The sequence below is a fragment of the Montipora foliosa genome, chromosome 5 (genome assembly GCF_036669935.1).
Source record: "Montipora foliosa isolate CH-2021 chromosome 5, ASM3666993v2, whole genome shotgun sequence".
NCBI lineage: Eukaryota > Metazoa > Cnidaria > Anthozoa > Scleractinia > Acroporidae > Montipora > Montipora foliosa.
The window spans coordinates 39,437,215-39,452,214 of record NC_090873.1 but is presented as its reverse complement, the minus strand read 5'-3'; the positions used below and the strand labels follow the sequence as shown (position 1 = coordinate 39,452,214).

Here is a 15,000-nt window from a genome sequence, read left to right as displayed (position 1 = left end):
CCGAGAATGGAAAAATTGTTATGCACTTGGCAGGCAACGATAATTATCAGTGCCAGTACGCGTATTTCAGTCGACGTTTCTCTAACGGGTTACCTTCCTGTCCGTGTGTTTACGTCAGTAATCACGGAAACAATTCAGCGGAAGTTCACGATTCCGTTCTTTTATGGGTCGAAGAGGTTTCCCACACAACCGTTTCAAGGCGTGTATTGTGGCAGGTGGGCAAGGATCCGGTGCAAACAGCACACATCGATTGGCTTGCTTTTCAAGGCTACCAGCCAGGTGTACAACATGGACAAGCGAGATTCGCTCTTTTCACAACCGGAACAAAATGCACCCAAGTGACTTTCTCTCAGGTAAAATGTGAAGGATGTGCTTTATTCAAGTTGTATGCTAAATTCTACGGGTGTATGTTAAAGCTGCATTCCTTAACTTGAAGTTGCAGTTTGTAGTGATCCGTTCCTTAGACTGAAATTGAGTTCTTACTCCAAATTTCTCGATAGTGAAAATGCCCTTAGGATAAAGAGACATGTACCTGTTAGTGGAATTTATTTAGCGACATTTCCATGCAATTTATGCATTTTCTAACAAAGATGCTTAAGAGAAAGGTCATCTCAAATTAGGCAAACTACTTCGTAAGCTGTAAATTGACTTCACCAGAAATCGCTTAGCATGAAAGATAACTGAAAATAATTAAGTGTCTTGCCATTAAACCAACCTTCCACGTTTAAACTTGACTTAAATCCTCTTTAATTTGGTAAGTTATTATTATTTTTTGGAACTCCCTTCAATTCTGCTAAACTAATAAAAACATAAATCTTTAATAAAACCACATGTCATTGACGCACACAATCAGATGACACAAACAAAAGAGGAATGGGATTAAACTGAGAATGGCAAACCAATTATTATTATTATTATTATTATTATATTATTATTATTATTATTATTATTATTATTATATTATTGTTATTAGGTAAAGGTACACCTTATTGTACGTTTGAAGAAAGGCAGTGGTGCACTCATTTTACCCCCTCCCCTTCTTCCTCTTTCGATGAGTGCTCCTTTTTAAGAGTATTTAAAGCTACCTGAAGCTACACAATAAAAAGAAGTCGAAGCAAGGGTGAGGTCACTAGGGTTCGAACCCAGGACCTCTTGCACAGAGGGACCCCTCACTGACCAACAGAGCAATTCTTACCACTTTTTGTTATCATTATAATTATTATTATGATTATTATTGAAAATTTATTCCAGAAAAGCAGTGAAGCACACCTTCAGCCTCTCGGAGTCTGCCGTGCACAGTCCTGTTCACTGAACTCGAAGCAGCAAAATGGCCTGTTTGCATGCTCAATTATTCACTTATTTTTCTCTGTAGGCATTTTCAACGGAACCTGAAGTCCAAGCTACTATTCAACATGGAAACCTTGATGAAAGGAAGGATGCAATGAACGTTTGGATTGAAAGTGTTTCCAGGACAAAGTTTGTGGTCTGCTTAAGAGAGTCAAGAACATTTGATGGGCCTCATAGCAATCTGATTGTGGTGTGTAAAGAGATAAATTATTCAAAAATAAATCAAAACTCAGAAGAGAGAAAGATAAAGTGACAGTACAAATTTTGAATGGGATTTCAAGTCCATACTAAGCTAAGGGCACTTTTCATTTGTCAGAACTGGCCGGGGCAGGCCAGTCAGTTTGCAAAGGAAATGCAACAATTTTGAAGGAACACTGCATGATAATCCCGCGCATTCTTCTGGAAGAGAGTACATACAGTGTTTCATCCTTGAAGTGTGTTAATTTGAAGGTTATTGTAGAGTTACTGTAATCTTTCCAAAATGCCTGGTCTGGCCGGTCAGTTTTGTCAAATGGAAAGCCCCCTAAGAGTTATGGGCTTGGCAGATTTTCTGAGCAAGCTGTGCAATCAATTATCTAATGGGACCTGTCTCTTTAGCCACACAATAGAATTATATGTATTATATATATCACACAATCTGAATAATTATGCAACCAAAGAAGAATACGTACAATAACTTAGTGAAACGATCACAACACGAAGAGCCATGACTCTCTTTGGTTAGTCAGAAGTATATGTTCCTAAACTGAAAAACCAACCTCGTGCCCAGGACCACTCCCATCACTCCAGCATAAAAATAATGGAATTGGGAAGTAGGGAATCCATAAATCCCTTTTGTGGTTAACCCATTGACTCCCAGGGGTTTCCCATTGATGAGTAAAATCGTCTTGCGTTAGACAAAATAAAATACTAAGTCTGGCGGGTTTGGATGCCAATGGGTTAACAGGAACATAATTTTTCAGTGAGTTATTAAACAAAAAAAAAACAAAAAAAACAAAGAAAAACTACTTTATAATATGCTATGAAATGCTAAACATGCTATTTTGCTACCTGGAATGATGTTATTCAGAAGAGGAACAACTCAGTTGCAACATTATCTTTTAATGAAAAGAACAAATTGCAATACACTCAATCGCATGAAGTAATAATTAGCCTGTTGTCGGGGGCTTCTAGGACCAGCGTGGTATGCAAATAGCTTACATGCTTATTTTTTTCTTCTCTTTTCAGAACTGGATGGCATACAAACATTATCCAGCGCTCTGGAAAGTTAAGGAATCGTCCAAGATCTTGTTTTCTAATTATGAGATACCATTAGCTCAGGACAATTACGCATTATGTAAGGTACATGTATACACCATTATTTTGTGCTGCAGTAGCTATTGGTGATTGTATGGGGAAAAAATGTGAAGTGACCAAAGCATCACCCTGCAAGCAGAGCCTCCTTTTGTCTTTTTCTTTACTGAGGAGGAGAAAAGGACGCTCTGCCCGAATTGTGTCAACTCTTTGAAGCCGGCGCAGCCCGAACTTCTGGACTAGTCAATCTTGTTTTTTCTCGTCAAACCCGGTTTTTCCAGTGTGAGCGTCCGTTTAGTGGCAAAACCGATGGTTATAATTGAGCCCGCTGTACCATGAAAAACCAAGATGGCGGCGAGATCTGGCATATTAGGCTTGGGTTCAAGCCTGTATCCTGGGAATATGTAGCGCATATTCATTAAAGATCTTACTCAATTCATGCAGAGGCTTTCTCGAGAATGCCAAAATCAAGCAAGCAAAAGAAAGGCTCTGCTAGCAGGGTACCACATCATTTATTGAATAAAGATGGGTTATTTAGTATAGCAAAGCAGCTCCAAGAAGGGCAGCCATTGTAGCAGCCCCTATTGTTTTTGTCTGTTTCACATCTATCTTAACATGTCCCAGGATAAGGTAGCAAGAAAACCAGCTGCAGTCCTTATGAGAGCTGCTAGTCATCGTCCCAAATGCTGTCCAGTCCACTGACTGTACTGTCTGTTATTTTACTGTCACTGTTGGAAATGAAGGGTTAAGCAAAGGTCGTTAAATTTGATCTTTCAGATTATCAACTTTACCGGACCATTCTATGAACCACCAAACATACTTACAACAGCAGTCAAGGGCATCAAAAACAACTCCAATCCACTCTGGTCTGTAAAGGGGTCCGTTAATCTCCTGGGTGGAGGTAAGATCTTTCATTAACATTAAATTCCAGAAATTGACCCTTGACAGAGGAGTCCATTTTAGAATTCTCAGGGCTGGGCTGGATCTATCATGAAATGGAGGCTACATGTACATTTGTAATGCGGGCAAATCTTTTCAAATTCAAATTAATTGCCTGCGGTAGCCTCCATTTTGTGCTAGATCCAGTCCAGCCGTGAGAATTCTTAAATGGTCAAAAGCAAATTTACTTTCCTTTAAAGATTAATTAATTAATTATTTTTTATTTTTTCGGTTTTTGAGGATCAAACACCATAAACCTTTGTAAACTTTTGCTGCATTAAGTCACTTTGCTTCAAACGTTATTTTTAATACAGGAGATTAACCGTACTCATTTTCGTGTGTGTGCATCAAAGATTATGCTGGGATTGATGGCCAGAGAGACAATTCGGAAGTTCATTATGTGGTTATTGGAGGTAAATAGTGCACCTGTAACCCTTGGAAGAGTTTCCCTCATCTCGATTTCTTCTTTGCCTAAGTTATAATTGAGAAACCTCTCTATCGACTCCAGAAACAAACGTTCCGGGTTACGCTAGAACTGTATATATATAAGCCAAATTGGGGACATAAATAAAATAATAAAATTTGATACTAAACATAGTTAAAAAGACATCTATTCATAATGTATGTTCTAATCTGTGGGAGTATATATGGATTGCCTCTACTCCTGTACTACCTGGACTTACAAGGTTAGTCGATCAAGTTGTCAGCCCGTAGCTTCCTATCTAAGATTTCTAAAAGGCGCGCAACTGGTGCCACCTCCTTAATAAGGAAGCTAACATGAAATGCTCTTTTCTGAAATCTATCAGTTCTAGAGAAGTACTTATCATAACTACAATCTTGGACAAAACTCTAGGAAAACATTTTGGCATGAACATCATTTGACATGCATTCACAAACAAATTTATTGGTCCCCTTCCCCTCTCCCCCATACCAATGTTGATAATGTGGTAAAAAAATACTGTGCAAGCCTTTGACCGTTTGTAAACCAACACTGGATTAGGGAAAAGGGAAAACTATGGAGAAGTTTCCCTTTTATCCCACAAACAAATTGGGGAATGACCATCTATAGTGGTGTGTTACATTTTCCCAATGAGTTTGTCCAAGGTTGCAGCAACGCCCCATACTGAAATACCATAAGTGAAAAGAGAGGACTGAAGAGATAATTTAGGTAATCTATTTGTAACCGTGCTTCTTGCTCACTCTAAATAATTATGTGCATAAGTTGCCGGTAAATCCGTTTTCAGATTGAATCTGTTTTAAGTGAGGTTAAGTTGGTGATCCTCATTTTCAATCAGATGGATTAAAGAAATGTTTTTGGAGCCTAAATTAAGCCTAGAGAAAAATTAGGATCAGTTAGGATTAGGTTTGGTTGTTATATAGATATTAATTGACCAATTAATCCTGGAAAAGTAAATAATGAAAAGAACTGTGTTGTGTTGAGTATGTTCGTCGTTGTAGTGTAGTGGTGAAGACACAGTAGTACAGATCTAGAGGGTGCTAGTGCGAGTACCATAAAGTGCATACCACAGTTCTTTGTTCCCTTACTATGTTGTAATGTTGAGACTGAATTAATAAGTATATGAATACAGAAACCGATAAAATGATACCAAAGATTAAGAAGATGTGTTGAGATGCGTAAGGCAGAGCTTCAGGAGGGAAGTAACCTACTGAGGTAGAGTAAGGATCACAAATTTAACCTAGGCTAAAAGGATTCAACCTGAGAACGGATTTTACCTGCAACACATATGCCTTCCCGCCTTATGAGGCTGCAGATTATCGACACTTTCAGGTCTCAGTTTTACATGTGGTGTAGGGTTAAGTACACACATTTACATATGGTAGGGTTGTTTTACATGTAGGAGGATTTGTTAATTTTTGTTGTTCTGGTTTTGGTGTTTTTAAGATTATGATCCTTGCAACAATTCAAGCTGCAAGTATCACAGCAAACCAGTGGCGTTATCTCCCAAACGGTGCGATTGCGTCTGTGAAAGCAGCTGTCCATCTTATCAAGAAGAGATGTGTGCTTCTAATGGTCGTACATTCAGAAACTTGTGCTTGCTGCAGAAAGAGATTTGCGAGACGCAGGCCAACTACACCCACTATCACCCTGGAAGTTGTGCAGGTACATAGGTACATAGGTATGCGTCTTCAGGGTTTATGAGCAGGAGCTAGTGAACGTGTAAGGACGACTGTACATCCTAAATATCACAAAAAAGCTTCCTTTCCTTCCTAAATGAAGTTTAAGATGACTCAAGGGTTCAAGAATAAAGTCAAGGAACTTTCAAGGATTCCTACTATTACTACAACTACTACTACCCCTACCACTACCACTACCACTACCACTACCACTACCACTACCACTACCACTACCACTACCACTACCACTACCACTACCACTACCACTACCACTACCACTACCACTACCACTACCACTACCACTACCACTACCACTTCCACTACCACTACCACGTCGATGAGATTCTCGAAGAGTATTACAGACGTGTGTGATATAGATTGGTGCTATGAAGTGAACTTAATGCAGAAAACAGGATTAAGGGCATCAACCAACACCCTTGCTATGCCACTGGTGACTTACAGCTTTAATGTTAGTGATTGGATGATTAGTTTACAATGCATCATATGCACCACCCAGCCTAGAGCCGGCGTGGAGAGGCTATATGTACAACAGCCGCAAGAGGGGGGGGGGGGGGGGGTGAGGGGGGACGGGGTTTACAACAACTGGAATTAGAATATACACTGTACGACAACAATGATTGGCCTTTAAGTGCACCTTGAACACAGGACTGACAATATGATGCAGTTGGTATGCAAACATCATCAAAAGAAGATACTGAAGTTATACTCATCAATGCTCGGTTGTGAAAGAGACTTTGTTAATAACCAAGTTACTCTTTTCTTTTTTTTCTTTTTTTTTTTTTCTTGTATTTTATAGGTTTTCCTTTGCAGAAAGGTAGACATCAGTTCAAGAATTACCCTTACTGGGCAGAAGATCAGTGTGAAACCATTCAGTTTGAACCATTCATATTTTACCCTCATCAAAAGATCTTCATACAGCTTACTGTGAATCATGTGAACTACTCTGATCCAGCCTACGTCCATGAAGCCACTACTCCTTGGGTTGAAAGTGTGAACAGTACTCAATTCACTGCATGTGTGACCAGAGCAGGAAGAAATGATTACCCATCAGATAGCTTTGCTACTGTGGATTGGGTCGCTTATCAGGGAGCTCCTCCCGGAGGAATTGCGGGAGAGAAAAAGTTCTCTCGTTGGTGGACTGGAACTAGTTGTCAGACTGTCACGTTGACAAGCGTAAGTAAACTATTTTGTTGTCTTCCATCCACCCATTTCTTGCCTCTGTACAAGGGGCGACCTACTGGTTAATTGATCATCTTATTTTCCGCTCATCCTCTCACAACGATCTTTTATTTTCCGCGCCAGAATTCCTTCTACAATCATTAGAGACCGCACTGCGGGCGGTCTTTCTTTTGCTCTAATCTTTCAAAATGGCTAAAGCTGGAGGTCACAACTACCGCAGTATGTACGACCTGGGCTTTTTGCTTTTGGAAATAAAGCATTAAGCCACCCAACTTTCTCAACTCGGTGTGCTATCGCACCCAAACAATTGTTAGCAAGGTTGTTTCAATAATGTGTTTGACCAACAGCGTTGTCTAATAAGCAAACGTGTTGGATTTAGATGTTTCCTTTAATTTTGAAATTAACAGGGGAAATTTACTTCACAACCAACTGTCTTCGTAACAGCCGAGCACTATAGATCAAGCCTGAAGCATGATGCAGCCAGTGTCTGGTTAGAAGACGTATCTGCACGTTCTTTTAAGATTTGTATCCGAGAACTACAAAACTTTGCAGGAGTCCACGATGACATTTCTGTGGTGAGGAGTGCATAATTATTAATTTTGTGATTTTGAGATAAGCTGTCCGGGGTAAAAAAGATGTTGTTCTTTTAACTAGTTATACTCTATATATAGCCGGATGTTCTAAGGTTCCCTGCTAGCAGAGGTCTCTTTTCTTTTTGCGTTCACCAGGCTGAGTACGGGAGAAGAGACCTCTGCCATGGGTTGAAACTCACTCCGATCCAATCGCCGTCCACAACCTTGGACGGCACTCTTCACACCGCATTCCCCATGATATGTTTGCTGACTGTGAGTTGAGCCCGCTGTGTTCCACGCATTCCTTTGCAGTAATCCCTCTGTTGTTAAGTGAGCCAGCACAACATGAAGTAACACGTAAGGATTCGGTCGCTAAGTAACCGCCGCGCATGCTCAACTCAGCCTGGGTATTTTGACCCATGGCAGAGGTCCCTTTTCCCGTACTCGTCGTCCCAACAAATGCAAGCAGGGGAGGTCTAAGGGCACCGCAGGTCTGTAGAAATTTCTAGGTGGGTTTTTGTGCCTCGTCCAAAAGTTCTCTTTTCCCCCGAAAATTTACGGGACGTTTGCTTTAATAGATGATTCTCAAACAAACTTTGGCGAACATGATAGAATCTATAAATCCTCTATCTTTATGCTATTCCAATATCACTGTTACAACCCGTACGCGTTCTGTAAGAATGATAAAGAAGCCTGAGAGATTGGACCTATGAATAGTTACACTAACCCCTCCCTAGTGTTTAGGACTTAGAGTGTCATGTGACTTTCGTTGTTGTTCCCGCTCTTGTTATCGAATGTTCCTGTACGTCGTAGCATTTCACTCGTGTACATCCCCTTTGTAAATCGATGTGTAGCCGAGTCCAGTGGATTAAAGTTGTGTTACGCTTCAGTGTATCGTCGTAAATCCTAACAATCACAGTTAGTTCTTCAATGTGATTTCGAAATGTCTACGCATTCTCAAGACCCTTCACTACTTTTCCGAAATATCTAGGGAATGTGTTTAGAAAAATGTTCAAAGCTCTTAGTGCATGGCGAAAGTCTGATTTTGAATATCCGAAAATTCTAGCCAACCTTCCATCCGAACAGATATTTATGGAAAGTAACCGTTGGGTGTCCCTGTATATTAAAAAAAATGTTAGTGTTATAAAAAAATAAAAGAGTTCTTTGAATGATTAGTCTTAAAACTCGGTAGTTCGCAATGTCTTATTTTCCTTAAACAGCTTGAATAAGGGCTGGCTTTTGGGTGGCAATAAGTTTACTAGCGTGTGGTTGCTGTCAACAATGCTATCGAAGAGTTAACTCTGCGATTTAACAAGTTAAGGAGATCAGCTCCGACAACGGCCTTGCTGTGGGAAACTTATCCGCACGACAAGTTTGAATGCGTTCTATAACTTCAGATAAATCCTAGCTATAGGTTTGACATGCATATTCAGGCACAGAGAAAGGTAATCGAAGAGCGATAAAAGCAAACAATTCTTTGAAGCCAACGGTGGCACGCTTTAGAGCGGGCTTTTAACTTAGAATTGCCGCATGATCATTCTATTTTAGACCGTTCTTTGATCACTCACCATCATGCAACGCTTATGATCGTGGCTAAAGACACAATTTTGCAAATACTGTCCGTTAATTTGTGTAGGAAATCGCATGGGCCCGAGGGCAATTAATGATTAATTTCGCGTGTATTTTCAAAGTTTTCACAAAATTACTTGAATCCCGAAGCGACGCAGGCAATTTCGAAAACTATGAAAATACAAGTGAAAATAATCCTAAAGTGCACGAGGGCTCTTCTTCGGTTAAAGTTCAATTCAACAAATCGTTGCTGGCAAGAGAAAAAGCGCTTAAAATGTATCTTGTGACTTCGCTTGCTCTGGATAAATGAGGATCAAGTAATTATGCTCTCTTGACTACCAAAAGTGTTCTCGTGATTAAGAAAAAATGCCCTCCATCTCAGCCAATCAGCATTTAGTAATTTTGCGATATACGTGTGATAAGGTAAACGAGAGAATCCAAAAGAGTGTCTCTTAGTACATACCATGAGTTCTTTGCATTCAGACAGGTAAGGGGAGTAAATTCAAGCACAAACTGAGTTAATTCTTTGTTTGTTTGTTTCTTTGTTCTTCTCCTCAGAATTGGTTGGTGTTCGAGACCTTACACAGACCGTTATTTTCAGAGCATGCTAATGTCGGCTTTCCAAATGGGATCTTACCTTCCAAGAGTAACAGTTTCGCCTTTTGTAAGGTGTGAAAATTTACCAATGGTAAAAAAATGCCCTGAGGAGGGCAACGGGTTACCAATCCCATTTCCATGTGCCCATTTCTTTGCAGATTACATGAATTAGTGTCCAAATCTCACTTGTCATGTCCACGGAACATATATCATATTTCCATTTTTCATTTCCCCCCCCGCTAACAATTCGAGCTGCGATTTCCCAATGCAGTGTTATCAGGACGTCCTGATAACAGTACAAGTTGTCTTGCAGCAATAGACACGAGTTCTTTTGTATATTGTCATCCTTAAAAACTTAGCTTTTTAGGAAAATAGTAATCATTATATGCAGGAACGTTAAGACAATTCGCATCTAGAGCAGACTTCATAATTACGGTTGTACGGCAGCACAATCAAATTTTTCAAAATGACCATCTTCCAAGCCATTCTATTTGGATGTAATGTGGCCGCTTTTGCATTAGTTCAAATATAATATCTCGGAGACGTTTCCGTGTATGCCTACTAAGTACAAGAGCAGAACAATCCTCCTGTTTGTTTAAAGTGTTTGTTTAAAGTGTTTTTAAGTCTCTGAGAAATAAAAGGAGACAGAGCCAAACACTTTCCTATGATACCAAGCGTTGATAACAAGCACAAAGTCCTTGAAATTCAATGGTTTTTTCTGCGTAACCCTCGTCGAAATTTAATCTCTGTAATTATAAATGTGGTAAAGATCCACAGGCTAACTTGATCCCTTTTTTTGAGTTTCACTGCAAAATGATTGCGGTGGTGGTGGGTTTCATTCTCTGATCCCGCTTAGTGGAGATGTAGTTGTTTATTTGCAATTGACTCGCTATGAGACACGACCTGTTGACAAAAATGGTTTGTTTTGTGATTTAAAGGACGTGACTTTTACGCGGACGTACAATAACTACCCTACAGTAATACTTACAGCCAAGCATTCTAGCGGAGGAGGGAATACATCGCCAGATTGCAACGGAATTGTCAGCTGGATTGAGGTAGAGATTTAAAATGCGTGTGGGTTTCCCGGGTAGAGAGAGTAGGGGAAAAAAAAATTGGGGTTGCCTACACTTGCTCATTTTTCAGTTGTCCTCGCCCCGTTGCGTAGCAACAAGTTTACTATCTTTCCCACGGGCACATAACAACGTTAGCATCAATAGTTGCACACCATATTTTTGCTCTTAATATTTGTATTCAGTCTTTTGTTAGTCAGAGTAAGACAAAAAAGAACCGCGGGCAAACTTTAAGATTAAACTTGCGGATTATAATTTATCAATTGTTATATTTGAAGTGCAGTCTGCCATTCTCGTTTGATAGCCCCGTATGTTATTGACCGGTGCGGGGGGTTGAGGAAAGGGTGAAAGAATATCCGTAAAGTATTGAGATTTTGTAATTATATCTTCGCATTCAAGTGCGCCAAGCAAGCGGAAAGGTCTTGAAAATGAAGCTGTGATGTTGTACGCATTGCATTTCGCACTTTGAGTCACTTTTGCTCATTGTTCTTGTTTCTCCTTTAAGTTCATCAGCAATGCAAGATTCAGAATTTGCGTGAAAGAGTTATTTGTTCAGCGGTTTGACCCACTAGCAGTGTCGTACGCGGTGTTAGCAGGTAAATAAGATCTTGGAAGAGTCAAGCTGTATCACGGTAGTTTAGTTCATTTTGTGTCGTTTTACCCTTTACGCCCTTCTTCTCACTCTACAACTTAACGTTAACTCAGAAATTACTTTTAAACAACACAAACGAAAGCTTCGTTTCAAAAAAAATGTCTGTGGAGCACACATAATTAAAGTTATATGTAAATGACATCAAGTGAGGCCTAACGCCACTGTGCATATGATGGATGAAGGCCCTTCGCTGATCTATAGCAACAGAAACTTCTTATGCATCACCCAAGGACAAAGAAAACTTTCTGATCTGGGTGGAAATCCAACCCACGACCTCCGGATTACATCACCCAGGTCAGAGATTTTTCTTTGTCCTTGGGTGATGCATAAGAAGTTCCTGATGCTGTAGATCAGCGAAGGTTCTTCATCCATCGTATCAAAGTGGCGTTAGGTCTCACTTGGTGTCATTTACATACATGAACATACACTACTTAGGACAATACTCATTTACACTATAATTAAAGTTATAACCGACAGAGATCAACTTTGAAAAACTGTTAGCTTGAACAGTTTTCAAAAACCTCAATCAAAACCCATTTAATCTTTGAAGTTCTTCAATTTTGCCCTTCCCTGTATTTGCTGTTTATTTAAACATTCCTTCACTTTTATGTTTCGCTTGGTTTGGTTGCCAGTTTCCAGTCGCTGAATTTGGCTAAATTCCATGACACAGCCCCTTCAACTGTCAAAGGTAGTTACTGGGTTAGGTTGGGCCCGTTCTAGAATAAGAAACAGAGCATGCAACAAGATCTCGGGACTTCGGTTCGATCCTTCTCGCTAAGCGATAAACAATTGGAGACACGTTTTTTTTTTTAATGACAAAAGTAAATGGTATTTCATCTTCTCAAAAAAGGGAACTTTGAGATCAACCTGTCAATTCTTGACACATCTTTTTTTTTTCAGACATCTGCCCTGATGACTGGATCTATTTTAAAGGATATTGCTATCAAAAAGTATCATCCTGTGATTCCTGGAGCAATGGCGAGAGCAGGTGTGCTGCACTGGGAGCCAACCTCCCCAGTGTTCACAGCCAAGACGAAAATGTCTTTCTGCAAAACTTACACAACGGAGAAAAGGGTTGGCTCGGTTTGTCTGACATAAATAGTGAAGGAACGTTTGTTTGGAGTGATGGAACTCGATTTGACTTCCATTACTGGGCAAGGAATCAACCCAATAACTTCCGTAATGAGGATTGCGTGCACACCCTTGGCTCACTTCAGGCTCACAAATTCAAATGGAATGATGTCAACTGTTCAAGCTGCCATAAATACAGCTGTAAGAAAGGTATGAAGTTAGCATGAAGTGATACAGCTTAGAGCTAGCCAAAGCATAGCATCCTTCAGGGCCTCTAAGGCGAAGGCTCCACTGAACGTTCCTCGTTCTTACGAGGCTAATTCGACGCGAACTGCATTCCGCTCTCGGAGTAAGCCAGTCGCAGTGTAGCTTTCAAGATCGTACCGAGGTTCGCGTTAAAATTTTCCACCAATAGATTGACTCCATTTATTCGTTGCCAAAACGGTGGGTCCTGGAGAAGCGTTCAACATGGTAAACCAGCTCCAAATGCGCGACAAAGTCAATATCGACGTTTACTGAAAGGCCGGTATCGAGATGAAGTGCTTGTTTATCCGACAAGATTGGTTTTGAATGAGCGACTGTGGTGTAAAGGAAAGAAAACTAAACTAGTTGGAACAAATCTCTGACCTTTTTGGCGAAAGTGAGGTATTTCAAAGCGCTAATTACTTAAATGCGCATCTTCAGAGGAGGTGGAGGCAATTCGTTTTCTTTCCATAACATCTCAATATTTTTGAAAGTGTCGAAAACTGCTATTACTCATACTGCGTGAAGCTAAACTATAATTCAGCATCTGAAAATAACAGTACGGCCCTTTAGGTATGCCAGTAAGAGTTATTTGTTTGGTGACGCTGCATAGTCGGTTGATTATATTTATTTCATAATAATTTAGATTACGACGAGTGTCAAGGATTTTCTTACAACTGTCCAGAGAATGCCACCTGCATTAATAATGATGGATCTTTCACCTGTAGATGCACTTCAGGATACAGTTATGATGGAAGGAATTGCTTGGGTATGTACTACTAATACGAAGTTTAAAATTTTATTTAAAATAGACCTTTTCACGGTTTCAGACGTCATATTGGTTGGGGAGGGGAGGGAAGGGGGCAAACACGGCTTAAATTACAGTGAATGTATGATGGGTATTTTGCTGATTTTGAGCCACTATAAATCCTTTAGAGTCTTATGATTGTGGATAGCGAGAATACCCCTCAAAAAGCACTCAATTGAGATTACTTTAATGAAGTATGACGATCAGAATCAAGCTATAACGACAGTAAACGAAATTTGTAAATTACGTATGAACCCTTGTAAACAAAATTAAGCAAATTCCCGAAAAGAATTTTCAGACGTTGTGCGTTGTGGAATGATCTAACTGATTGAAAAAAATGACTAAAGATATTTTTAAATTTTTGAAATCTGCCTTTCTGCAGCGGAGGATAGAGGTTTGTATTGGGCCAAAATCTCATACATTCAATGTAATTTAAACCGCGTTTGCCTTCCAAAAAGATTGCGTCAGAAACTGTGAAAAGATCTATCATTAGCTATTATCCATTGAAGTGGAGGTAAATATACACCACTTTCACTGACAGTGAGGTGAATATTGTGTTTTAGTATGTGCCAGAAAAGTTGAATAATCAACCGAGTTTATCAGTAACCGAAACGAAACTGGAAGCTATTCACCTCCTTAGCTAGGCAATCAAAATGCGGAAAGCACTATTCACTTGTATGGTGTATACTAATGGATTATAAATATATTGAGAATGAAACAAACTACACTTTCATCCCGACAAGCCTGTTTCGTGATTGCTCACTATTCAGGGGATTTTAATGACAAGAATATTCATAACCATCGTTTATAGACCACAAAATTTACATAATTAACGTTATGGTAAGTTTGAATGTTTAAATGCTTAGTGGTGACGTAGCAACGCTTTGTTTCTGTGGCGGCAAAAAGATACAAATTCATTGCGTTTGTTAAGTGATGACAATTCAGGTCGGCAGATGATTTGAAATTTCTGCTTGAGCTATTTTAGGGTGAGCTTGATGAAATGATACGCCATGAAATAAGTGGTCAATGTTACTGGTCAATGTTATCAGGTAAATTTAATTTACAACAAATTGCAGACAACTGAAGTTAATGATGAGAGATCGGTAGTACATACCTTTCTTCTTCTTTTTTTTTTTTTTTCGCAAGATCGGGACAGGGACTTTGAAAAACGTATTCTCACTGAAAGAGTTTAAATCACCATCAGTTGATTTTTCCGATATTTAACTTGTTCCAGACATTGACGAGTGTTCATCTGAAAACCAGTGTAACATGAATGCCACCTGTACGAATACCGTAGGATCTTACAATTGCACTTGCAAAAAAGGATATGAAGGAGACGGAAGAAACTGTTCAAGGAGCATCCAGTCTAATGAAGGTATTATCTCGACTGATGCTGTCAGTTTTGTTTTGCACGCCATGTGTGCACATTAGTCACGTGATGTTTTTACTAAAAGTTTAGAGCTTTCTTGTGTTCATTTGGTTCGCATTATGGGAGCAAACGTT

The 15,000-nt window shown here is 39.6% G+C and overlaps 1 pseudogene; it reads left to right on the top strand.

The window, feature by feature from the left end:
- Positions 1-15,000, top strand: part of LOC138004095 (uncharacterized) — a 31,309-nt pseudogene that overhangs the window by 4,673 nt on the left and 11,636 nt on the right.